The sequence below is a fragment of the Lissotriton vulgaris genome, chromosome 3_1, assembly GCF_964263255.1.
Source record: "Lissotriton vulgaris chromosome 3_1, aLisVul1.2, whole genome shotgun sequence".
NCBI classification, from domain to species: domain Eukaryota; kingdom Metazoa; phylum Chordata; class Amphibia; order Caudata; family Salamandridae; genus Lissotriton; species Lissotriton vulgaris.
In genome coordinates, this window is record NC_141689.1 from 2,137,678,515 (window position 1) to 2,137,705,824 (window position 27,310).

Here is a 27,310-nt window from a genome sequence, read left to right on the forward strand (position 1 = left end):
GCGGCTCTTGGCTACTGTGAAGCGCAAGAACTTCCTGTGTGCTGGGTGGCTGGGGACATGAAAGTATGTGTCTGAGGTAGAGTGACCATGTAATCTCCCGGATTGAGGAGCTGCAGAATGTCCTGCAAGGTGACCACCCGAAACAAGGGCTTGATAGGTGTTGAGTTCCCTCAGATCTAAAATAGGGCACCATTTCTCTATGGTCTTTTGAACTAGAAAGAACCGGGAGTAGAAACCTCCCAGTTGAGATAGAGGGACCGGTCCCATCGCTCCTTTGATTAGTTGATGGGCTTCTAGATGTAGAAGATGTCTGGATTCGGTGGTGCGAGGGGGCTTGGATGGTGGAATTCTAGAGTATTGCTAGATTGAACTTCTATTCAGAACCCAGTGATCTGATTTTTTCAGTTGTCTGCTTCCAAAGCATTGGGATATTCTGCCCCCCACTGGTGTTACAGGGAACAAAGGAACAGTAAGAGGCGACAAGCTGCTACTGGCACTTAGAGGAATACCTTCCCTGGCGCCCTTGTTCTCTAGAGGTTGAACGAGCGAAAGAAGACTATTGTCCCTGCCGTGGAGTATATTGCGGCTGGTATGATTGGGAGGCCTGAGAGTAGGAGGAATAACTTTAAATCTGCCTCTGTAGGAGGAGAGGCTTCTATTCCTAGCCCCACGGAAGGGGACCTTGTGGTACTGTAAAGTCACTAGGGATTTTGCGGTTTCTGTATCCTTTATATCCTGAAACGCATCAATAGGTTTCCCAAAGAGCGCCTCGCCATCAATGGGAAGGTCGAAGATCTAATTTTGGACTTCAGGCTGAAACCAATAGCACAAAGCCAGCCTTGGCGATGAAGGGCTGCAGCCCCCGCTAGGGAACAGAAAGCAGTTTAGGCAATATCCATTGCAGAGTCGTAGAAGACTCTCTCCCACACTCTGAGGATTTTCTTAGCTTTCACCTTTGAATCCTCAGGCAACTGGTTCAAATAAGGATAAAGATTGCACCACATCTGGCGATCATACAGACCAAAAATTGCTAAGGCGTTGGCTGCCGTGACAAGAAGGCAAGACAGAAGAGAACCTCTTTCTGGCATTATCCAGACGTCTGCCCTCTATCTGGAGATTTAGTGAGGGGCTGCAGGATTTTTAGATTTCCTCTGAGCCGCTTGAGAAATTACTGAACCCAGTTTAGGTTGGCAGACTTAAGCTGGGCTATCGTCGGGGGCCTTATATTTCTTCTCTAGACGAGGAAGAACAGGTATTAGTGTCACTGAGCGCCTCATCCCAGATGTGACTCACTACTGGGATGGTTCGGACAGACTTTCTGTAGGGCTCCATAAGTCCTACAAGAAACATTCCGACTGCACTGTTGGTATGGGCAGGTCGAATCTTTTAGACGCCCTTTCCATTACATTATGGAAACCCCAGATATCTGCAGGGGGGAATCCACCAGCTGTGGAGCAGAGAAGCAGAATCCGGAATGATGTATTAATCCCACTCAGTTAGGGTCCGGAACAGTTTGTCCCTGGTAATCAAGAGTATTTGTAAAACGCGACTCACCCGCTAGGGTCCCAAGGCGCGGGGGGGCAAGGAGGGCTGCCAGGTAGGTGAAGGATCTTCCACCGGTGGTGGTTCTGCGGATCTGTGGGACGGTGGAGAGGACGAGGCTGGCGGAGCGGAGCCGGCGGGTTGGCGTGTAGAGCATGAGGCAGTTGAGGTATTCGGGGCCCAAGTCGTGGAGAGCCTTGTGTGCGTGGGTGAGGAGTATGAACGTGATCCTTTTTGCTGACAGGGGAGCCAGTGCAGGTCCCTCAGGTGGGCGGAGATGTGGCTGTGTCAGGGGATGTCCAAGACAAGTCATGCTGAGGCGTTCTGGATGCGCTGGAGTCTTTTCTGTAGTTTGGCGGTGGTCCCAGCGTAGAGGGCGTTCCCGTAGTCTAGACGGCTGGTGACGAGGGCCTGGGTGACAGTTTTCCTGGTTCCAGTGGGGATCCAGCGTAAGATCTTATGGAGCATGCGGAGAGTGTTGAAGCAGGAGGAGGTAACGGCGTTAACTTGCTTGGCCATCGTGAGGGAGGCGTCAAGGATGAAGCCCAGGTTGCGTGCGTGGTCCCGTGGGCTTGGGTGGGGGGCCCAGAGCAGGGGGCCACCCGGAGTCGTCCCAGGCAGAGATGATTGGCAGAGGATGAGGACTTCCGTCTTGTCAGAGTTCAGTTTCAGGCGGCTGAGCTTCATCCAGTCTGCGATGTCTTTCATTCAGTCCTGGAAGCTGGCTCTGGCGGAGGTGGGGTCGTTGGTGAGGGAGAGGATCAGTTGGGTATCGTCGGCGTATGAGATGATGTTGAGGTTGATCTTGCGTGCGATGGCTGCGAGGGGGCTCATGCTTGCCTGGCCCCCAAGCTTTGGAACTCTCTCCCCCTCTCTCTAAAAACCTCTAACTCTAACTCTTTTTCGTAAATCTTTAAAAACTTGGCTTTTCCCCCAATCTGGCTAGTCTTTCTGTCCCCTCTACTTCCAACCAGCGCCAGGAAACCCATGGTGTCAGTGCGCTTTACAAGCACCCCTAAATACAAAATACAAATGTAGACGTTGAAGAGGGTGGGGCTGAGCGAGGAGCCTTGAGGTACCCTGCAGATCTTGGTGGCTTCTGCGAGGAAGGGCAGGAGACTGACTCTTTGGGTTCTGTCGGAGAGGAAGGAGGTGATCCATTCCAGGGCCTTTCCTTGGATCTCGGCGTGGCGGAGGCGGGTTGTCAGGGTGAGGTGGCAGACCGTGTCGAACACAACCGAAAGGTCGAGCAGGATGAGGGCGGCGGTTTCTCCGTTGTCCAGCAGGGTCCGGCTGTAGGCGGTGGCCCGGATGAGGGCGGTCTTGGTGCTGTGGTTCACTCGGAATCCAGACTGCAATGGGTCGAGGGAGCAGTTCGTCAACAAGCTGACAGCCTTCATGGAGACTTTTCTTGATGACTTTTGCAGGGAAGGGGAGGAGCGAGATGGGGCAGAAGTTCGAGGTCTGAGAGGTCTGCGGTGGGTTTCCTCAGGAGGGCGCTGATCTCTGCGTGCTTCCAGCTCTCCGGGAAGGTGGCGGATATTTAGGAGTTGTTGATGTCCCAAAGTTTAAGTGCGATGATGGAGTTGGCTTTCTTGAAGATGTGGTGTGGGCAGGGATCGGCTGGGGAGCCAGAGTGGATGTGTTCATCGTGTGGGTGGTATCTTCCGTGCTGACCTGAGTCCAGGCGCACATGGTGGTGGGGGGTGTAGGTTCGGTGGTGGGGTAAGAGTTCTGAGCACCGAACCGGTCGTGTATGTAGACGATCTTCCGATGAAAAAAGGTGGCCAGTGAGTTGGAGGTCTTAAGGTGTGATGTCGTTGCTGGCGTTGGGGTTCTTTCACGACGTTAAAGAGTTCCTTGCTGTTGTGGGTGTTGCTGTCCAGTCGTTCTCTGAAGGATGATCTTTCGGTGGTGCGGATCAGCTGGTGGTGTTTGCAGGTGGCATTCGAGGGCTGTCACGTTGTCCGTTGACTGGTTGTGGCACCAGGCTCTCAAGGCCACGGCAGGATTTCTTGGAGTCTTTGAGATAGTTGGTGAACCACGCAGCTTTCTTGCTGTTGAGGTTGCTGGGAGGGTTTTTCAGTGGAGAAAGGGTGTTGGCGCAGTCTGATCCACTGTGTAAGGTTGCGGGCTCCTTCGTTGGGGTCCGTGTTGGTGGGAGGGTTTAGGCGCAAGGAGGTGGTGAGTTGGTCGGTGGTGATCTTGCTCCATCATCTTCGGGGGGTTTGTTGAGGGCGGTGGTGGGTCGTTTTCCTGAAGTTGAAATGTACGCAGCTGTGGTCTGTCCAGTGGAGCTCAGTGGTGTGGCTAAAGGAGATTTAGTTGCTGGAGGAGAATACAGGGTAGAGCGTGTGGCCGGCGTAATGGGTGGGGGTGTTGACCAGTTGCTTGAATCAGAGGTTGGCGAGGTAGTCTAGTAGGGCGGTGGCGTTGTCCTGGTCGTTCTCCAGGTGGAAATTGAAGTCTCCTAGGAGGATGTAGTTGGGGGAGGCGAGGGAGTGGGCTGATTAAGTCTGCGATGGCCTTGCTGAAGTGTGTGTGGTCCCGGGGGTCTGTAGATGAGGGTTCCTCCGAGGGTAGTCTTGGGGTCGGTGTGAATCTGGAAGTGCAGGTGCTCTGCGGTGGCGAGGGAGTCTGTGTTGGTCGTGATGCGGATAGTGTTTCTGTGGGCAATGGAGATGCCTCCTCCAGTCTGGTCGACGCGGTCCCTCCGTATAATCTTGTAGCTGTCCGGGATGGCAATGGCGATATCGGGGGCTGAGGAGGCGTTCATCCAGGTTTCCGTGACGGACGTCTGGTGCCGTATTGTCCAGGAGGTCCCACAGTTCGACGGCGTGCCTGTGGATGGAGCGGGTGTTGAGCAGATGCACTTGAGGTGGTTGTTGTCGCCTGTTTTGGCTGGCGCGGTGTAGGACCCAGTGCAGGTTAAGAAGCAGGCATGGTCGGTGAAGGCTCCGTGGGTGAGTTTCGGGGAGGCTTGGTAGCAGGCTGGATGTTGGCCGGTGTCGAGTGCGTGGAGGGTGGTGGCGTCGTAGCTCAGTTGGGTTTGCTGGCTCTGGCGGGATCCAGGGGTTCTGGTGCTGAGCGTGGTCCAGGCGCGGACGGTCTTTCCTTTGGCGCGCAATCAGTGCGTCCGCTACGCGAACGTGCGGTCCCCGCCATTTATGGAGAAGAGGGAGGAGCAGCTGGGAGGCGAATGGGCAGCGGGAGACAAAAGAAGGGGTGGGGCCACAGGAGAGCAGTGGCGGGGAGCAGAGGGGCGTTGGAAAGAGCGGGAAAGCGGAGTGGGGAGAGCGAGGGAAAGCCTGGGGAGCGAGGGCCCTAAGGAGAGGCGGCAGCAGAAACCAGGCACACTGGGGCCGTGCGGTAGTAGTGACCGGGTCAAGGGTCACAGCTCACTGCTGCGTTGTCCCCACCATTTATGGCAAAGTGGGAGGGAGGAGCAGCTGGGAGGCGGGAGCGGGGCGGCAAATGGGGAGCGAGAGACAGGAGAAGGGGACCGGCCGCAGGAGAACAGCGGCGGGGAGCAGAGGGGGAGGTCGAAAGAGCAGGAAAGCTGAGCGGGGAGAGCGAGGGCAAGCCTGGAGAGCGAGGGCCCTAAGGAGAGGCGGCAACAGGAGGGCCAAGCAGGCAGCGGCAGCAGAATCCGGGGACACGGGGGCGGTGCGGTAGTAGAGTGACCGGGTAAAGGGTCAGATGCATCATCCTGGACGGGAATTACTGGCTGCGGTTCTGGAAACCCAGGCAATGAGGTTTGTGGAGGAAATTGGGGTATAACAGGATGAGCAAGCGGAGTAGCTGGTATTTGCACTGCACCTGGGGCCGGAGGCATGTAGGAAATCTCCGCCTGCAATCTGATAGCATGAATTATAAGTGTGATGAGAGGATGACATACAGACCATCTCCTGCTGATTATCCTGAGACCTTAACGGAGGCTCATAGTCTTGCTGATCTATGTAGTACTCTTCAAAGTCCAGGTATTTCACATTTAGCTGTGATGGGTTAACAGCAACACCGTAAGGGCCATCCTCTTCATCAGAAACCTCTTCTAGAAGGAGAGCAGGAGGCAGAGATGTCACCTTCCTGGGAGAAGTCATCTCCGGTGTAATGCGGTGTCTCCAAATCATAATCGCCACATTTTTTATTGTCGACGAAGCAGTCGATGACTGTTTGAGCTATTGACGAAGCGAGGGACACTGTAGACAGGATAGTCGTCGAGACGGTCAATCCTGGGAGAAGCCGTTGTGGTAGCCATCGCAACCAACATAGTCCTAGTTGACTTGGAAGTATTCGGTGTGGCCTTCGACAGATTAAACAGCGCATCAGAGCCTGGTGCGAAGCAGACTAAGCCAATCCTTTAATCACCGGTAGGGATGAGGAAACTAGTCGACGGAGCCAAAAAATATGCTGACAGAATCTTCGAAGTTGTAGTCAACAGAATAGATGATGCAGTCGTCAATGAGCGAACTTTTGTCTCAGCTTTTCCATCAGATGGGACTGAAGCTGGTTTCTTGAAAGTCTTTAGTTTTTCTGGAGAAGAGACATGTCTCCTTTTCCTGTGCCACTCCTGGGACAAGTCCTTCCCTCTCCTTTACACCTTGGTGAGGAGATTCGATAGAACTACGCCCGTCAGACCTATGAGGAGACTTTTATATGGTTTCAGAAGGGGGGGGGGGTCAGTAGAAGGAGAAGACCTACCCCTCTTTAGAGACCTTCAGGATAAAGCAGCAGAGGAAGTGTCAGCACTGTCACTTAAGCCTCTGGAGCAAAGTTAGCTGACGCCCTTACGGTCTCTCAAGGTCTTTATGGAGAATGAACGACAAATCAGTCAGCCGCCTTATGGTCAGGATACAAACAATAAATACAGTCTCTTGGAGCAGATGGCACAAGCCTTGAAGAGACCCTCCTCCTTGGCTGACATGTTGACCAGGTAGTGTAGATGTCGTAGAAGTATAAAACCGGTTCAACATAAGGGTAAAAAGGAAAAAAAAGCAGAGCTCAGTGGAGACTCCCTTGCACAATGTGCGGTAGAAACCCTGAGGCTCTCAGGAAGGTTCCACGGGGGGAGGCTATTCTGATTGGCTGTTCATTTTATTTGGTCTTTTACAAAAAGGTGGATATGCTACAAAACTAGAATGGGCCTAGGCCTTTTTTGTACTAATTTCTATGGCTATTTTATGTATGCCAGGACTCTCAGACTACGGGGAATAATGCAAGCAATGGGAATCTATGAAAGTTCGAATACTGGAGTAAATTCTAATTACGTCTCAGTATAAACTACCATTTTGAAATTGCAGACAATGCAGCATCAGCATAGTGAGAGGAGCAAGGTGTCAGTCTACTGCTTGTGTGGCACATTTTGAAGATCTTGGGCTGAGTCTGAAAAAGCTGCTAGGATACTGTAGTACTGGCATTGAGGAAGAGGCTGGGGTGGGGAGAGGGATCATCCCATACTGGAGTCTTTGCTCTAATGATTTCATACTGTGACACGGACCTAGCAAGGGCAGATGCTGGCTCATGGTTAGATATCTGGACTGGATCCAGATTAGGTGCTGGTGGTGTCTGGGTCAGCACCCGACTTGAGCAATGTGGCCTTTGGGGCCAGAGTGGAAACATGGCGTTGGGAGAAGCCTCAATGGGGTGAGTCTGCAAAAGGGCTGGACATCACTCAAGCCCCGCCACCCACAAAGACTAGAATAGCAAATAACTGCACTACAGGGGGAGGAGCCTAGCCCGCAACCATGATGGCCGCCTAACTCCTCGGCTCCGCCGACCTTCTCGTTTTCCTCCCGTATTCCAACTTATCCTGCCAATAATCCTGTGTTCGAGCCGAGTCGTCGGAATCGGGAGGCGAACCCGATTCCAACGGTGTGTTCTCCTGTACGCTCCCTGTGGTGGAGGTGACGGGGCGTCCTCGCCTTCTCCCTGGCGCTTCATGGCAGTGACCGGGTCTTTGTTCCCCGGGTACGGCCGGCCCTGAACACAACAACAGCGGCCATTGAGGACGGGGCGGAGACGGCCGGCAGAAAGTAGCTGCCACACTGGGTTCTTTGCTGCAGGGACCCACTTTGCTCCGCTAATCTACAAGTTTGTAAAACCGCAGTTGCGAGTGATACATTGTATCGTCTCCCCAGCCCGTAGACGGCCCAGCTCGCTTCTTTGTCTCCCAGTGCTGTGGGTGCCATTTTGGAGATCGAGCACTCTGCACTTTGAATTGATAACCCCAGACTGCTACTGAAGGTACAGACGACTGTCGTCACTACATTGGCACCGTGTGTGGTGTCGGAATGGAGTGTGCTGCCCCTGTGCCCCCGGCCTGGTTGTGTTATGAGGGGAGCTGGCGGGGTGATCGGCTATTCGCAAGAGATGTTGGCAGCCAGTTTCGAGGACTGTTACATGTCCGTGAGCCCCGTGTGCAGGGAACTGCTGCATCCTTTCTCCCTGAGGCACCGTTGATGATTGGTGATATTCTGGGCGCTCTAGGTACTTTGCGAGCTGCCCTACGTACTGCTGCCCAGGATCTGGGGGACGGACTGGATGCCATTTCATCTGACGCGCCCTCGACTGGCCGTGGTTGCCCTCGATTGCGGGGCACTGCGCCACACCCGGTATCCGACTACTGTGGATTGCCTACCCAGGTGTAAACGGAGACGTTGGGGTGCGGGATCCTGATACCGCCGAGGTGCCGACCGTAATGGGTTTGGAGAGGTCTGGGGTTCGTGGACTTGTGCAATGGCTGGGGAATCGTTTCCGGACGCCATGTCCGGCAACTTCTTTGTGGTCTACTGGCGTGAATCACTATCTTATCCTGGAGCGGATGCTACTGCTTTGGCCAGCCAACCTTGGAGGATTGCTGCTATGCGTTGCTTCTTTTTGTACCATTGTTGAACACATGGCTTTGAGTCGGACAAACTTTGGTGGACAGCGTCCTACTCTGTTGTGGTCACCCCGTTCACTTCCCCCATCCAAGATGGCTACTGTGCAGCTGGACTACGTCGATACACTGGATCGCAGGGGGCAAGGTTGAGGACGTCTCCCCCTTTTTTGGATTGCTGTTGCTCGCACTGCTGGGACGATGAAGGATAGACGGGGAATTGAACGTTGGTTTTATATTGGTTCGGGGGTCTGGGGATGGGCGGCCGAGAATGTGCATGTTGGTTGTCTTAAACACATATGTTTGGCCCTCCTCCGGTTTTATATGATTTCTTTTTCTTTCTTCCTTTTCTTTCCGAGTCTGTATTTCGGGTACTCTTTTTTGGGCGACAGGCACACTACTGGGGGGGGGGGGTAGGCCGTAGCCTCTGCATGCGTGTAGGGTGGGGGGTAGGGGTTTATTTTGTCCGTTTCAGTTTCTATGGGCCTTATTTTTCTCCTTTATTCTTAAACTCTTTTCCTTTTCTTGTTTCTTCTTTGGGTCCGTAGGGTGGTTCGGTGTGAGGGGTAGCGACTGGCATGCAACGTAATTTGTGATTGTTTATCCTTCTGAATTAACACTATGCCGCCATTCTGATTAGGTTTTTCTGCTTGTTGGATTTTCTGGTAGACGTTGCCCACTCGTGTCTTCGGTGGATTGTATGGACTCTGATCCTTTTAGTTCCTATACTTTAAAATATATTTCAAAAAAATGAACCTTAAATAGGGAGGAGCCAAGATGGCGACCTGATCGGACGCGCAGCCCTCGGCTCCGCCAGCCCCGGAATCCCGCACCATAATCCTGCTAGCTTTGCTCACCTATTTTCGTCCTAGAAGGTGCGGGACACGGCGCTGCTGTCACCGGTGATCCGCCGGCCTCTCCACTCGCCCAGGATCACCAGCTACGGAACGGTTCGCCCCGGCCCGGAACCAGCTCGCGCTACAACGCGCCCAGACCCCGCATACGCTGCACAGCCGATCCGCTGCGGGGGTGGCGCGATTGGACGGCGCTTCCTCGCAGGAGCGCACCCTTGGCGCTGCCTGCCGCTGGTGAACGCTGTCCACGCTTCCTGCAGTGCGGTGGCAGGGAGAAGTGTTACCCGGCGAGTCCTTTGTTCCCGGCCGCCATGTTTTGGCGCTGCTCTCCTCGTCCCACTGGTCGCTAACTGCAATCCCCACCAGGCACTGCTTGCCTCATTGCTTGGCTATGGACCCACAGGCACTGCCCCAACTCGGGCGGACTGCTGCACGCCCGGGGACTGATCCGGCACCAACATCGTGCCCCGTGATTTTCCCCGTTCCCCACCCCACAGCGTCTCGTTGGGGAGAAGACAAGATGGCGACTCCGGTGGCTCGCCATGATGCAGACCTCTACTTAGTCACCCCACGGCATAGCGAGCGCATTGATCCTGAAGGGGCCGTGGCAGGCTCCCCCCATGGGTGTGCGGGAACGGGGACACTTCTGCCCGACTTCACTCTTGGAGATGTGCTGGCAGCCCTGGGTGAGTTGGCATCAGCGATGAAGACCACATACACCGAGTTGGGGGTGCGGCTCGATGCTTGCGCCCGAGCCTTCGGCCAGGAGCAGGGGTCTTGTCCTCCACAGAGCTCCAGGCGGGAGCTGCCACAGCCTGCTGCCGCGGCATTTCCTCGGAGGGATACAGTGGATGCTACAGTTGCTACACCAGTGGAGAGTAGCGGATTGTTGCCAATTTACAGCTCGGTCGTCGCTACAGAGTTTCCCCCTAGCTCCGAGCTCAACTGTGTGCTACAGTCTGCGATGGGGGACAGTCGGCTACCGGTGGATTGCCCTCCTGGTTTTTCAACTACACTCTTGTTGCGAGTTTTGTTTGCTTTGATTTCTGACTCTGGTGGCCTGGACATGCTAGAGGGGATTGATACCGAGGGACAACAGTATCCTGGGAGCGGACGCCATTTCTCCTTTGTCTACGCATCGCCCCCCTCCTTAGAGCGGCCATTTCCTAACGTCTTCCTGGACCGCACTGGACTACCATGTAAGAGGGGTGTGGGGCCGTGTCCCAGAACGGGCCAGGGCTAGGAGACTTTCTATGGTTTGATAGCCGGGCGGATTGGGGGGGGGGCACGGTGGTTCTTGACCTAGGCCTGATATTTACGGACTGTCCATTGATTCGCCCTGACTGATTTACTGTTTGTTGCTTTGCTTGATACTGTTGTGGGGGCGGGAACTGTTTCTTAGGCTGGCGGAGTCTGTATGTATATACGATTGGTCCTCCTCCCGGTTTTCACTCTTGTGGGAGTTCGGGGATGGTTTACTGTTCCTACTCTCCAAGTAACAGGGTTATTTTTCTTTTTATTTTTCCCTTTGCTTTCTCTTCTTCTTCCTTTCTCTACTCTCGCTATATTTCGGGTTTTTTGGGGCGACAGACACTCTGCTAGGGGGGGGGGCAGGCCATAGCCTCTGCATGTGTGTAGGGTGGGGGGTTACTTATTGGTTCGAGGAGTTTTTTTCTATGGTGCCTTTTTTGCTCTTCTATGATTTTTCCTTTTTCTTTGGTCGGTGTTAGGCATACTGGGGGATGGGTGGCGGCGCACATGTTTAGGGGTCGTTGACACAGCTTTCTGGTGGCGTGACTCGTTTGTGACCCTCCTCTGGTCGGGACTTGCATGTGGTGAATCGAACTGTTTGGTGCTGCTGTTCCTTGTCAAGTCCCACCTACACGGACCTGTTTTTTATCTTCTACTAGCTTATGTGCGGAGTACTGTGTTCTGATCTAAATAGTCGCTTAAAAAGTTCAAAATTAACCTGCATTGTTCCTGCGCCTGGGTACTGTGGTGTTTCCTGCTCTGTATTTTACGCTACACTTGCTGCTCGACTGCATTACCCTGTCACCGTATTGCATGCACTAGTGCTTCATGTGAGTTCGTGGCCGGCCGGACGGTTGTAGGCCCGTATTTGTACTGACTGCACAATAAAGGTTTTCAAAAATTAAAAAAAAAAAAAAAAATGAACCTTAAATTCTCCTGTTTCTCGGTAGTGCAATACCATCCAGTGTAACCCAAGCTGATTGTTCTTTTGTTTTGAGGTTCTACTGAGTTGCCGTACAGCTTGCTAAATTGCTTAAAAGATGTCGAGGCCGGCCGGGTGGTTGTGGGCCCGTATTTGTTTGCTGATACTGCGCAATAAAGGTTCCAAAAAATTAAAAAAAAAAAAAAAACTGCACTACACACCAGTGCTTCAGGGGCACAATCACCTGCTTGCAAACCAGGTGGATTTCAGTTAGTGCACTCAAGATCGCAACTTGCTTGAGGTTTACCGAATTCGTAAACTTCACATGAATCGCACCAAGACTTTCAGGAAGACAGAACAGCTGTTTGTGTTTTGGTAATCCAAGCAAATGCATTGCAAGATAGATTGCTGCAATGATCACCATGTGCCTTTCTAAAGCTTGTCGTCCTGTGCACAGATCAATGCCACATAGGGGCTACGACAGGAAGCCTCTTAGCTTGAGTTCCATGGTGCACATAAGCGGAGCAACATGTAAGCTGACTTGCTTTACAAAGTGCGGTCTGGATTAGAGAGACTTGAAGGCAATCTGCAGTCTGTCCTTGACATGCATTAAAAACTTAAGCCTCTCCTGAACTTTCATGTTATGCTCTTATTTAATTATAGGATAACTTTTGCTATTGCATATTTAGTAGTCAAGCTTTCATATCTATGAATGATTCAGATCGCAAGGAAACTAGAGTTCCCCAGCAACACAGATTTTGTTTTAGTTATCTATCATTTGTTATAAGATAGGTCACCATTTTTTTTTTTTTTTTTTTTTAATTTTTGAAAACCTTTATTGTGCACGAAATACAGTACAAATACGGGCCTACAACCTTCCGGCCGGCCACGAACTCTCATAGCACCAAGGCATGCAATACGGTGACACAGTAGTACAGCTGCACAGCGGCTAGTAAGCGGGAATCAGACTGGAAATTGCCGTAAGACCATGACACAGGAGTATTTAAGGTTAAGTTTTCAAGTTTTTTTTTTGTGCAACTAGTAAAGTCAGGTCGTAGTGTTCCGTACTCATAAAATGATAAAAGAAGAGCAAGGACCATGCAGGTGGGACATGACAATATCTACGAATCACACAATCCACTTCTCAACAAGCAGTCCCGACCGGGCAGGATGGCCACACATTGTTCACGTTGCAGGGTAGCAATCCCAACCACCCACTCATACCCACTCCGCCACCCTTCACCCAGTATGCCTGAACACGGGCCGAGGAAAAAGAAAAACAGAAAAGAAGCAAAAACCGGTCCCATAGAAACTAACAAAAAATAAAATGTAACCCCCCACCCTACACACATGCAGAGGCTATGGCCTACCCCCCCCCCAGCAGTGTGTCTGTCGCCCCTTAAACCCGAAATACAGAAGAGAAGAAAAGAGGTAGAAGTAAAAGGTGAGACAAAGCAAGAAAACATAGAAAAGGAAGAAAGGAACAAAAAGTGAAGAATTATAACACTTGGATATAGGGAGGAAGAAAAGAACGAGCTAATCTACCACTCCCAAAAAGAAGGAAGCGGGGAGGAGCAACTACAACACCAGAACTCCCGGACTCCCAGTCATCCAAAACCCCTACGTCATGCTAGTGTTCCGGTCCGGAGCCCCCCCGGCTAGTCAAGTACAGGCCCTGCGGCCACCAACCGCAACTTTTGTCCCAGAGCAGCCCGCCCACAAAATAACATTCGCCCCATAGAGAGGGACCAAAAATGACATAATACAATACTTGCGACTTGAAATACAGGGAGAGGCCAGCGCGCATGACAGGAATACAGTACGAAATAGGTAGAAGTCTCACCGAATGCACAATCAACACATCAACAAATATTTCAGTCCGGGGTCACAACCAGGCGGACAATCAGTGTCAATAAGGGAGAAGTCATCAGCCCGGTCCCGATTGTCGGAAGCCCACCAGGTAGAGCCACAGCAGAGCAGTGAAACAATATGGCCACAGAGAGAGTGAGAGTGTCGCAGGAACGCAAAATGGCCGTCGAGATCCAACAGTAACTCCTTCAACTGCAATAGTGGGTACCCTGGGAACCTGCAGCGCGTACAAGTTCTCCGAAGTCAAAGTCAGAAGACACAACCCAGGAGCCGATAATGAGGGCAACGATGGTTTAGATATGTCCCAAGGCACTCGCGATGAACATTTCAACAATGTTGCACTCTCCGGTGAAAGGAGAAACAAAGTATCACTGATTGAGGCAGCAGGCGGACAATCTCGGGCATCAGGAAATGCGGGAGCGGGCACCTCTGTCAAGTCGGCAGAAGGAAACACTGTATCACCCCGTAGCGCAAGCGGAGATGAAGGTAGATTCGGCTGGGTCAGTGCATTGCAGTCCCGCCATAGCGACGACGCCATGTCGTCCATCTTCTTCCACAGCACTTGGCAGCCTTGGCGCATATCAGCGCGGAGGTCGTGCAGGGCAGTCAGGAGGGTCTTAAGAGATATTGCAGGCTGAAGCCCCCGACTCCCATTTCCCAAGGAAAGCACTCGGGACTTGGACTCCATCGCAGGCGGGGCAACACAGGCCAGTGATAGGGACGGGCGCCCTCCCCCACTCCTCGGAGCCTCAAACAAAGTCACCATGGCGAAAGTCCGGGGAAACCACACAGGATAGTCGTGGCCCAGGCGAGCGTCCTTACAGGGCTAAAGCATTGCAAAGCACTGCAGAGCAAAGCACTAGCGAGGCACACAGCGCGGAGAAGCGTCCCGTACCAGGGGGGTAGCGAGGCGCGGGGTCAGGCAAGCACAGGCTATCAAACATGGCCGTGCAACACTCTCCGCCCGTACCTGTCCCAAACAAAGGATCTGCTGCGAGAGGGTGCCTCAGCTCAACGAGCGCTCGCTCCTGGCCTCCTTCCGCAATCGCCGTATTCGTTGCAGCACAGACTGTGCATCGCGAGGTCCCCACCGGTGTCAGATCGTCAGCGCCGATCAGGTATCCCGGCCGCCAGGGATCTCCGGGGAACGGCAAGGAGCAGTTGTGCAGACGGGCTCTCGGGCTGTGGGCATTACCGCGGCTATCTCCGGCCGCCGGGCAGGTCGAGAGACCGGGAACACACCGCTGGAATCAGCGCCGCGCCGCCCTTCATCCGTTAGTGAAATGCGTCAGGATTCATGCCAGGATCACGGAGCGGCGGTAACAGGCTGGCGGAGCCGGGAGCCTAGAGGTCTGCTCCGGTCGCCATCTTGGCTCCTCCCCCTAGGTCACCATTATTAATACATAGACTCATATCTTTGCAACAAATCATATCACTGAAGGATTAACATTGTATGTTGGACTGTAGTATGGCTTCAGGGAGATTACTTATATTGGTTTGAGTTACTTTATTGTGCTTCTACATCTCCTACTGTACTCAAATGTTTGGTTATATACAATTCCAGCATGTACTAGCCCTTTAAATATTTGATTTTCCCTTATACGATTGCAATTCTGGAGCAGGGTTTGCAGTATTGCCATCTACATGCTTAAACTGGCCACAAACCAACTTTAATAACTCCACTGGTCCAGGAGAGGAATCTACATACACATTCGAGAGGTCCTACTAAGTGGATTTCCTAGTGTAGGATTAGAGTATGTCGTTTTTGTCTGTGCTTGTTCATAACGTGCCTGTGGGGTCCTGACCTGAGGGGCCTTAATCTCCTTTCATATCTTCTAGTTATGGTCCATGTCTGTCACTATTAGCCACGATAATCTAGTCTGTCCCAGCTATTTTCATCTGCAGTATTAGTTGCTCGGATATTCCCAGTTAAATGTAACCTTCCATTGTTTAGCAGTTGGTGTGAACATTAGCCTGCTCTATGCAGAGCACTACCATCCGTGCCAGCCCAGGAAACCACGTCTTGGTTCCCAACATTAGTGTCCTGTGTCAGATCATGATGAGATTTATAAAGCGCGCAAATACCAAAGATGGTGTCTCTGCGCTAAAACCATGAGCAAACCCTGCCTAACACCCATCACTGGAACAGCCAGGTTTTCAAGTTTTTTCTAAAGCTCCGAAGAGAGCTGGCCTTCCTCATCTCAGATGGCAACAAGTTCCACAGCTTTGAGGTACCATACTGAAAACTCCGCCCTCCCCAATGCAAGGTCCGAATTTTCAGAACTGCCAGTAGTTTCGCACACCCGTAAAGCGGAGCGGTCTAGCTGGCTGGTACCACACAAAGAGCTCCTGAAGAAACAACGGACCCTTCTTTGTCAAGGCTTTAAAGGCTACACAAAGCGCCTTAAATTTGATTAGTTGCGCCACTGGAAGCCAGTGCAGCTTCCGAATTTCCTCAGATGGATTTGTGCCAAGGTAGGCTCAGCAAAAGGAGAGCCGCCGAGTTCTGTACTGCCTGAAGTTTCCTCAGGCACTGCTTCTGGACATTCAAATAAAGCCAGTTGCAGTAATCCAACTTGGCCTGTATAAGGGAAGTGATGACCACTCTTAGTTTCCACAGGAATGTAGGGAAGTACATTCCTGATTTTTTTTATCAGGAAGTAGGAAGCAGATACAATGGCATTGGTTTGTTGGATGAACATCAGTCTGTTGTCAATCAGAACGCCTAAGTTTCTGGTTTTTGCCGTTGGAGTGGGCGGCACGCTATTCTTTTGGCCAACACTAAGGGCAGGTCAATGAATCTATTCCCCACTTTGAGCTTGGGTGGGGGAGGGAAGAGCCCCAGCAGACACGTTTCCACTGCGAGGGTAAGTATGCGTCCCAAAATGGCTTTAATTTTTGATATCACACGTGGAAATCTGCATTGGCTTGGTTGCATCTCAGGCAGAATCTTGGTTCCCCTCCATAAACAGGGAATAGGCAGTGGGGCTTCATACGACCTGTATATAAAGTTACAATAAATACATTCCAACTGTATTGGAGAATATCTTCTTAGGAAATTCCAGCCCTCTACCCCAGTTAATACTCTGTCAAAGGTCAGTTCCCTTACCTCACTACAAGCTTTGCGGGGCAAATGGGATGTGCCAAGCAGTGAAGCATAGAAACATTTAAATTGATGTCCAGCAGAACCCAGGGTTATCAGGGAGTGAAGTACTGCATGCATTTCTGGTTCCTAGCTCCCAACCCCCCTACAGCTGACTAAATGCCTGAGCCAGCACCCTGTATTGCAGGAACTGCCCCAATGGAAGACCATCAATACTGCTAATAGAGGAAAGTTCTTGGTAACAGTCATCCACAGTCTCAAGTCCCACCCCCATCCAGGCTGCAATTTGGTCTGATGTGGAGAGACAGCAGCTCCCTGTGTGCTAGCCCTACCAGCGGTAGCACAGGTGAATACTTAGGGTCAAGTATCTTTGTCATGCAGCACTGGAGGGCAGTAGTCTGCAATGTTGAATTGTATGGGACACTGATTGTATGAGCCAACGATTTTGCCAGGAAGAGATGGGGTGCCTGTTGGGCTCCATCAGGAATGTCCCCTCAAAGATTACCCCTCCAACCACCGAGCAAACCATTGCACCTGAAAGGCCAGACGGTAGAGCTCAAAATCTGGGACATCCCAAACCTCCCTCTGTCACTGGGGGGTGGGGCGCCTTGGGGCCTTCAGCAAAACTCTGCCTTTCCAAATTAGATACCCTGTAGCGAATCCAATTGGCAAAAACACCCGGTTGGCATTTGTACCGGTAGATCAGCAAAGAAATATAAAAGGCGGGAAGTGACCATTTTAGTCGAGGAGATGAGAGCCATTATGGGGAGCCGCAGGGTATGCCAGAAGGGTACTTGGACTTTAGCGAACTGAGCGCTTTAATTTCCCTACCTCAGATCATCCTTGTGGAAGACTTGGATGCCCAAATATTTGGATTTATTGATGTCCAGTTAAGGTCAACCGGTAAGTAAGGAGATGGAAGTGTTCTTTCCCAGGAATAAGGGGTCGGTGGATAGTGTGGAAATGATTTGGGAGGCATTTAAAGTGACAATTCGAGAGGTTACGATCTCTAAAAGCTGTGGGATACTCAGAGATATTGTTAAGACCATAACGGAATCGGACTTAAAAGACCTGGAGAACAGGATGATCAGTGACTCTGACCCAGAGCTCTATCATAAGTTTAGAGACAAGCTATCGGCCTTTGAGGAAGAGGCTGCTAGGGAAGTGAAATCTAGAGGGAAGTATTGGACTGCTAGGAAATACTGTGAAGGGGAAAGACCAGGTAAAGTGCTAGCTGCCCTCACAAGACACCCACGTTTTAGCACTGGTGTCCTAGAACTAGAAATGAAAGACGGTACCCGGTGTCAGGATGCGATAGGGATTCAGAAGGCTTTCATGCACCACTATGAACAGCTGTACACTACGCAACAGACGGGGGAGGTCAGCTATGGGGGCTTACTTGACGATCTTGCATTGTGTTGGCTTTCTGATCATAGGGAATTTCTTGGAGGGCCCCTGGAAGTAGACAAAATAAGGGACGCCATAATGTCGTTGAGTAATGGAAAGGCGACTGGTTTGGATGGACTCCCTGCCGAGTTCTATAAATGTTATGTTGATATTATGGCCCCGTTGCTTAAGGAGGTCTTTGAGGAGTCTCTGGAGGTAGGGATTCTGCTGGGCTCGATGAGGGAAGTGGCAATTACGTCTCTACTAAAACCTTGCAAGGACCCTTTAGACACAGATTCCTACCATCCCTTGTCGCTGCTGAATTGCGATGCGAAGATATTAGCAAAAGTACTGGCATCGCGGCTCTTTGCTTATGCCCACTATAGTGCTTCCGGATCAGTCCGGCTTCGTGCCGGGACGTGAGACCACCCATAATCTTCGTACTCTCTTCTCTTAACTTCCGACTATAGCTCCTGAGCTCCCTGTTGCCGCAGTTTTTCTGGATGCTACAAAAGCATTCGGTGGAATGGAATTACCTAATCGATATATTGTGTAGAATGGGCTTTCCAAAAATATTTATTGCATGGGTAAAATTACTGTACACCCAACCTGTGGCCAGAGTGATTGTTAACAGTATTCTCTCCCCTCAATTGCCTATAACGAGAGGTACTATGCAGGGCTGTCCTCTTTCCTCACTACTATTTGCCATCGCAATAGAGCCACTGGCGTGTCGAATCAGGATATTACATGAACAGTGCGTTCAACTGCTTTCAACGCCAGATAGGTGTGTCACTTTATGCGGACGACATCACCTTGTATGTGAAGGACCCGCAGGTGAATCTGAAACTGCGGGAGCTTCTCGTTTTTGGTAGAATATCCGGTGTGCACATGAACTGGAAACAAAAAAATGAGATTCCAGCTGGATTACCCCCTGGAGTGATGCGATACCGATCTCCGCTATTTGGGTATAGTGATCTCACTTAATAGAGAAGAGACGATTAGGCTCAATTACGGAGTAGCTATCACTAAGTTAGCTGACAATGTCACACGATGGATGTCCTTGCCGCTCGCTATGGCGGGCAGAGCTTCACTGGTGAAAATGGTGGTCCTCCCACGCTTCTTGTATCCGTTTCACAATGTCCCATACTACCCCGGCGCCTATTTTTTTAAACGCCCAAGGTCGGAACTCCTTATATTGTTCTGGGGGGGCAAGCAACCGAGATTGAAGTGGTCCACTTTAACATTGCCTTATGACAAAGGGGGGGTTTGATGTCCCGGATTTTGAAGTATATTATCTGAGCGCTCAGGCGCACTATGCCTATCACTGGATGCGGCCCACGCCCTTTATGCCGCAGATAGCAGCTGAGGAATGGATTGTGCATCCCCTCCCACTCAATGGTATGGTACTGGGGAGAGTCAGTGATGTGGAAACGCAGACCACCACGGTGACGTGCACGATAGATGCATGGACTCGTATTGCAAAGGCTCTGGGTACCACGATGCTTTACTCACCGGCGTTGCCACTTGCGTATCACCCCAAATTGTCACTGCTGCAGGAAACAGGGTTCCAAACCATGTGCAAACGGAACAAGCTATCCACGTGGGGTGACCTATTTCTCAAAGGTACTCTTCGTACGAGAGACCAGTTCTTCCGTGAGGAACGGCCCTCCCCCTTAGACGCTTTATTACATACGGCTTCGGCAGGGGCTCCGTGCTTTGCTACCACAGTTTCCAGATGAACATAGGGTAGCCTTGCCACTGCATGCTATGCTGGTGTCTGATGGTCGACATCTGGTCTCGAAGTTGTACAACACCATCAGGACACAGCGAGAGACTCCGGTTAGTCATGCGCAGTGGAACAGTGGAATCTTGAATTGGGCGTCGATATCACTGATTAGCAATGGACCTACTGTTGTGGCGTCACTGCCAATCTTTCATCTAGCTGCCGGCTAAAGATAATACACTATAAATTTGTTCAGAGATTTTACTATACTCCAGCAAGGAAATTTAGATTTTGCCTGGCAGAGGATGATAGATGCGCTCGGTGTCGGGCGGAGGGGGCTGGCTTTCTTCATTTGGCGTGGGAGTGCAATGCGATACGTGACTATTGGGTCCAGGTTTATGATGCACTGCAAATCATGACTGAGGAGGCTATGACGTTTGATCCCCTGGTTATGCTGTTGGGATACACGAAGGAAGTTCCGGTGCCTTACCGCAGGTTTGCAGATGTGGCTTTATTGCTAGCGAAAAGGATAGCCTGTAGGTGGGGAAGAGGCAGGGCTCCGAAATTTAAGGACTGGCTGGATGATGTGGTGTATTGTCAGGATCAATATAATGTATATGCTGACTTGATACCTGTGCGGTGTAGACCTAAGGATTTTGGTCAGCCAGTAAACCTGCAGTGGACTCCAAGCCGCACAGCGGGCGGACTCGGATAGTGATAGCCAAGGTGGCGTGGTGTGAGGGTTGTCATCTATGATAAATATGCACTGCCGTGATTGAAAGACATAATCTATTAATATGAGCGTTACCTGCACCGGAGGGCCGTGAGATGTTCGACGGATGCTGGCTTCTGATGCCTGAGGGGGTGCTGGGCTGCTATTGGCCACTGTGCCACTAACATGTGCATTCCTAGGATTCTTGCTGACTGCTAGTGGTTGTCGGTATCTACTGATGCTACATTGTGTGCTATACTATGCTGGGATCCTATCGGCTGTACTACTCCCCCCTTTTCTGTACCGTGGCCCTGCTGTACAGTGCTAATTGCCTTATATGTTGACCCGTACTTGCAATTGTAATATGTACTGCCCTGTGTGAAGAACATTCTCTATTTTTTGACTTTAGAATTGTGCCTTCTATTCGTAACCAATCTGTATGTGCACTACTGTATGGTTTTTGCTCTAATAAAGGTTTAAAAAAAAAAAAAAGTCAACCGGTAAGTCTGGGGGCTTGGGCAAGGGCCCAGCCACTCAGAACAGATAGGTTTTATTTTTATCAACCTGTAATCTGTGTCCTAAAACCATTCAGAAGCCGCAGGGCGGTGTCAGCCCGCTACAGCAGGGGTCTCCAAACTGGCCCTGGAGGGCCGGATCCATGCCAGATTTTTTGGATGACCCCATTGAGATACATGTAGTAATTTTAGAAATCTGGCACGGATCTGGCCCTCCAGGACCAGTTTGGAGACGCCTGCTCTACAGCCTCGCAGCTAAATCAGATTTCTACATATGGGGAGATATGTTTGAGTAGTCGACGAAGCCATCCAGTCGGTCCCATGCCCACCCCTTCTGCAAAACAATGCAGCCAATGGCTATGGCCAGGGCAAACAAGAGCGGCAATAGGGGGCAAACATGACTAGAACCGCATGCTATCAGACATTGTGAGGATATACTTTTACCCATCCAAACCCAAGTCATAGGATGTGTATATAACAGTCGCACCCAATTCACGCATCCTTCCGAGGCACAGGAGTTTCCTCAACTAGAAGGTAATTCCAGCTTATTGTATCAAAAGCCTTCTTCAGGTCAATAGACAGGATTGCAGCGTTCATGCGATGGTGCCTCTGGGTGGAATAGCACAGAGCATAATTTGCAAATTGTAGGCAATACTGTGAGAATGGATAAACCCGTTGGTCACTGCATCAGGGTCTTCACATATGGGAGCAGTCTGGGTGCTAGTATTTTGAAATTCATATTGGGGATCGAGGGGTCTGTAGTCTACTACTCCAGGTCCTGGAGCTTGTCTTAGAAAGTGAGATCACCATGGCATTCTGCATGCTTTCGGGTAAGTGGCAGAGTCGTAAGGACTTTGCATACAGGGTCACTAAATAAGGGGCCAACTTTGCACATCTCACGTAAAATTACGTGGATGCCGTTTGGCCTGGGGTCTTCCCAGTGGCCATTGTAGCAATGGCCTCTCAGACCTCCTGCAGCATCACAGGTGCACCAAATGATTCTTCCACCTGCCCATCTGTTTGGAGTCACGAGTCATGAAAGGCCTTGGGCTAAAACTTTAGGGCGGCATATAACTTTACGTAATACCCTGAAAATAAAACGGTTAATCTTTGCTGGGTCCTATACGGAGCCACCCGTTTCAGTTTAAATCTGTAATTGGCATCCCTCGAGTCTCTGGCCTAATCATCCATGCCAACAGGCAACCAGCTTGCCCTTCTCCCTGGACTCCATCTAGGTATTCCCTAGAATAGTGACTTCTGGCTTCTCCAAAGCGTCATTATAGAGTTAGTGTGTCCTGTAGGTTGGCGTGGGCATAAGTATCTGCTCGCAGCTGGTCTTCTAGAGTTGTCAACTCACAGCAAAGTACCCTCTGTACCCAAACTGTTTGTCCCATGCAGTGATTTATTACCACTTCTTTAAATGCCTCCCACTCCACTAAGGCAGAGGACAGTGTGTGCACTCTCAGGAAAGAACGTTCCAAAAAATGAACGCAGGTATTCTCCAAACAGGGCATCCTCCAGCATCAGAGGATTAAGACTCCATGTGGTAGGGATGTGGAATTCCTATAGCCTGATGCCCAGGACATTGTATGGGGTCTAGACAACAAATGTTCATGTGTATTTTGTCCTTGGGAGAAGTAGGCCCAACCCCCTGCAGCACAAACCCTTTGGCTGCCAGTCTGCAGTACCACATGAAGGATCAGGGAAGGGCACTGTCTGCAGTTAAGGTTATATTTTTGCCGATATGCTAATGCTGTACAGACTTGTATTTACAGTTAATTGAAAGCCTTTATTAGGGCAAGCGCTTTAAGCAAATGTTGCAAGCTCGGACTACACTACTTACAGTGGTTCCAGTATAAAAATATGTACACACGTTTTCAAAGTTTAGCAATATGAGACTATGCATAATGGTGACAGACACCAGATTTAATGCAAATTTTTGCAGAAGCTTTAAAGCAAGATTGAGGATTTTTTGCTTTCCAAATAAAATGTTGATGAAAAAAATTAAATCAGAAAAATAAACATTTCTCCAAACTACTGTAAAATTTGCAGCATCATTTAGTAACGTGTTGATGCATACTAGTATTTCCCAAAAATATTCATTATGGAAAAATCAGTGTAACCGGTTTCAATAAGATAATGGGGAAAAATATAAACGAGCATTGGCAGAGCCAGTAGATCTGAAATTGGTGGTCAGCTTTTGAGTTGTCAATGTGTGACTTGTTCTGGCAAGGTTTTTGTAAAACCGTAATAGTGTGGGAGCCGTCGGACCCTCACCATTATAACAATCTTGTCAAAACAAAAATTGTTTTCTCTCAAAAAGCACACATTACCACAGTAGTTAGTGGCACTGAACAAAACAACTTTGTATACTGATATGCTCCTTGCGAAATAGCATAATACTGTCACTCACAATGAAGCCAGCAGATGACTAGAGACAGAATTTTATTAAACACAAAAGGTCACTATCAACACCAGACAAAATTAGGGGCCCAGTTGAAGAAAGTCTCAAAAATGCACCCATGGTATGTCCTTACATTAAGTGCAGCTATAGGATTGTGAATTTCAAAGAATTTACAGAAATAGGACAAGAAATAGTACTCCTAGAAAATACTTGACAACTGGATTTTAGCATGAGCAAATATACATGTATAGATTTGCGGATGCGAAAATCTGAGTGTTTGCAAGTTCACTTTCCCTCCAACCACTCCCTCTGTCCCCCCCCCCACACCCCCCCTTAAACTCTGGAAGGTTTACACCTGCCATGGTCAGGTGTAAATGTCAGGCGTAAACTTCCAACATCTCAGTATGGGAAAAGATTAAAGAGTTGTTTAAACAGTGGTTTTGCACAGACTCAAAGTGCATTCTCACCCTGGAACTATTGCTTACCACTACCTTCAGCCCCGGTAAGAAGCTCTGCGAAAACGTGGCAACACAAGGGGATTGCAAGTATTCAAAACATGACAATAGTATGAGCCTTAGCATAATCAGAGAGGCTATATCAGAGCTCTTATATAATGATAGCTGCCAGAATTTGTTGTCTCACTACGTGGCCCCCGCGGGGGTCAATGGATTTGGTTACAGGATAAGTAGATTTTTTAAGCAACCCGCCTCATGGACAAGTAGATCTTTTAAATTCCACACCTGATGTGGGGATCTTGGTGTAGACCGGAGGTTCGTGGAGCATCAGTAATGGGCTGTGGTCGGAGAAAGTCATTCCTAGTTATTCAGTGTGCTTGGAGCCACTAACATCTGATGCGCACAAGGACATTTCTAGTTGTGTGTGGAGTTTATGTATAGGTGAAAAGAAAGTATTCCCAGTCACATATATACACCTTCCAAATGTCTAGTTCCCAGTGATCTCTCCCATCTTGGAACCCTGTGGTGAGATTGGCCTATGCTCCCAATAAGAGGTGGAAGCGGTCCAACGAGATCAGCTACACAATTTAAGTCCCCTTCCAGGACCATGTTGCAAGCTCAGACTACACTAGTGACCAGCCATCTGAACAGAGACGCATTAGATAGGCCACTTGTTCTCTGCAACTTTGCTTATTAACTCACAAGTGCATACAGTTTGTGCTGGACCCTACATTTATCTGGTCCACATACATGTCAAAGTGTTACAAGGGGGTGCAGTCTAATCCACACAGGGTCAGGGCTTGGGCTTGCAGAGGCTCATCTCAACGGCGGTCTTCGGGGTCACTCTTGGCAGTCCCTCTCAAAACATGACCCTGCCTCCACTGAGGGTTCCTCACGATTTCAGATACAGCCTGTAGTGCCGCCGCTCTTTCTTACTGTTTGAGGGGGGATTGGGTTATTTGATGAGCCTTGTGAGACTCCTCTTGGGTCTTTTCCTGGGCCCTCGGGGTCTCGTTCCCGGCCCCAAAGGGTCCCTCAGTTTTATATGTCTCAATCCAATAGCCAGGCTGCTTTGAGATTCTTGCACATGGGTCATTCCACCTAAGACTACACAGATGGGCAGTGAAGATCAGAGTATTGGAGGCCCACCTCTTAGCGTCTTGAACACCAAGAACGAAGCTCTCCTCCACTGAACATCGAGGTATGTCAGGGAAAATTGAGATTTTACTGTTGCTCAACACAAAGGGACTATTATTTCGAGCTTTTTGTATAAGGAAGTCTGTCTTTGTAATGTAAGAGCCTGGCCATTACAGGGTGCAGAGGGCAACCTGGAGCTGGTGGTCTCACCAGCACCTAGTGGGCTCTTTCAAGGGTGTAGAATGACAAGCACCCCGGTGCCACCACTGTGCTAAGGACTCCAAGTGACCAGGTAACCGTCTTCCACTCCTTCCGGTAAACCAAGGACTTCTTGTTTAGTCTACTACGGCCTTACCCATCATAAGCCCTGTGCTTCAGAATCCGGACCCTAATCGAAAGTTCAGCTCCACAATTTCAGACTCCACTTTCACCCTTTCAACTTACTTCTTGTGTTCTGCACGGAGGAGCCCCAACCCCTTGAAACAGCATTTATATCCTGGGGCAATGTTGTCTTCGTGTCCGTAATAGCGTCTAGTGTCTTAGTCTGCCTTGGTTGGGGCTTCCATGGTACCCAGAGTCTGGTCTCGTGGGTCTTCATCTTGGTCTGGGGTGTCCCCTAATTATTTTGTGAAGCCCTTTGAGCCCAATGGACGTTGCACACCTGGACTGGGGCAAGAAGTCAGACATGCCGGGTGTGAGGGCCTAATCTCTCCATAGCCTCCGCAGTCTCTCAGCCACCTGCACTCACGCAAAGCCAAATCACTTCAGCCGGCACCCAGCCAGTCCCAGACAGCACGCCAACTCGAGGTCTCGTCTGATCTACAGAGGCAGACACGCTTCGCCTAGCGCAATGGCCTTTGCCATAATGCTTCAAGTTGCAGAGCACAAAGCCCAGAGCCGCCACTCCGCTGCCCGGTAACTCGATCAGGGAGATTCCTTACGGTAGCTGTACTTTCCGTTGAGGGCAAGTCAGGCCGGTCCCTGGGGCAAACATGTAGCTCTGATGATTCAGGGATCCGCTCTTGGAGTTCTTTCCTTTACAGTTGTCAACCCGCCCTTGCCGCAGTAGCAGCCTCTTTAGCGGACACCCTGCCAGGTAACTGGGCCCAGGACAGGACCGGATGCAGCAGGATAAATGGTATGACTGAGTAGAGCAGTGGGCTCACGTATCCGCTATCTGCGACTATCAAGCAACGCCCCCAGCAACACAGACCAGAAACCCTTCACTCATTCAAAGACCTGCAGTCATTTTCAAAATGGTGCTCTAGAACAGACGTTTGGCAACCACTGTAGGACTGAAATAGAGCCCCACTTCACTGGCTAGAGTTTGGAGTTTTCAGTGAGGAGATTCCATTTGAGTGAAGATTATATAGCTATAGAGTACACCGTATTAGAAAAGCTAAAATTGAGTTGAGACTCCTAGCAAGAGGATGGGCAAAAATTCAAACACATCAATCTACAGAATGATCCAATGTTGGAGAAAAATTCTAAAATGTTGGAGCAATCCAAGCACGGTACCCACAAATCATCTAACTACAACAGGTAAGAGCCAATGTTACATTAAGTCAAATCTGGTGGAGTAAAATAACTCTGTGACAGTTACTAGTGTAGCACTGAAATGAATTGTCTAGAGCTCAGTCTTTTCAGTACTCCCTTTGAGGACTGTAATACTCCCACTAGGATCAAAAGAGGTGTTAACTTATACCTTACCCAATTCAAAGAGGTTGCCATCCACACAGGTGAACAAAATGAAATGATAGTTCACTTTATCATCAACCTAAAAAGAAAAGTACAGCTGTAAACTTCAGCAGCTAACTGGAAACACATTACCGCAAAAAAGCATTTACAATTCATGTAAAATAAAGTATCACACCTAGAATCTGGTTTCAAACACTCAACTGCAAGCTTGGAATAAAGTCATTGGTAAAACCAGAGCAAAACCAAATGCATAAATGTCCAACCTAAATAGGCTTTCATAAAAAAAAAAACTGTCCGGCTGTGTCAAAATGAGTCTTCTATAGATGTAAAGGTGCAGTGTTCATAGTGTTTTTTTGCAGTGTACATTTATTTACACAAGTACATAATTGATCTATCTAAAAGCTTTGTGCACTAAAAGAATTACATTTAATCCAGTATGCATTTCAAAATCCTCACATGCCCTATGGCCCTGCTAAAACTAGACATTACATTTTATATATGCAAAAGCCAGCAACCTTCAACAATCTAGTTTCTTGGTTTTGCAGGGATCAGTAAGTTACTTAATCATATTAACTACATCAAGTACATATGGTCACCTTTCATCAACTAGCACCTCTGATTAGAGGATTAAGGCTCTACGTTAAGGTGGCCTCCTGGTCAGTGAGATTTTCCTCGAAAGGGATTTAGTACAAAGGAAGCCATAGTTAAAATGAGCCGTATAGGTCTGGTACAGGCACCTGTGGTGGGCTATAATTCCAATGAAGTCTAGCAGGCACCAGATAAGCATGCAATTAAAATGCCCTAGTTGGAATCTGCAATGCAGCCCCTTTTATTGTATGAGCCACTATTCATACTTACGTCT

At 49.8% G+C, this 27,310-nt stretch overlaps 1 long non-coding RNA gene across 1 annotated transcript in view; it reads right to left on the bottom strand.

The window, feature by feature from the left end:
* LOC147728917 (uncharacterized) overlaps positions 1-26,529 on the bottom strand; it is a 237,366-nt gene extending 210,837 nt beyond the window's left edge. The window contains exon 1 of the long non-coding RNA XR_015309588.1: positions 26,461-26,529. This is a non-coding gene — a long non-coding RNA (uncharacterized LOC147728917). The remainder of the gene's footprint in view (positions 1-26,460) is intronic.
* Positions 26,530-27,310: the final 781 nt, after the last annotated feature.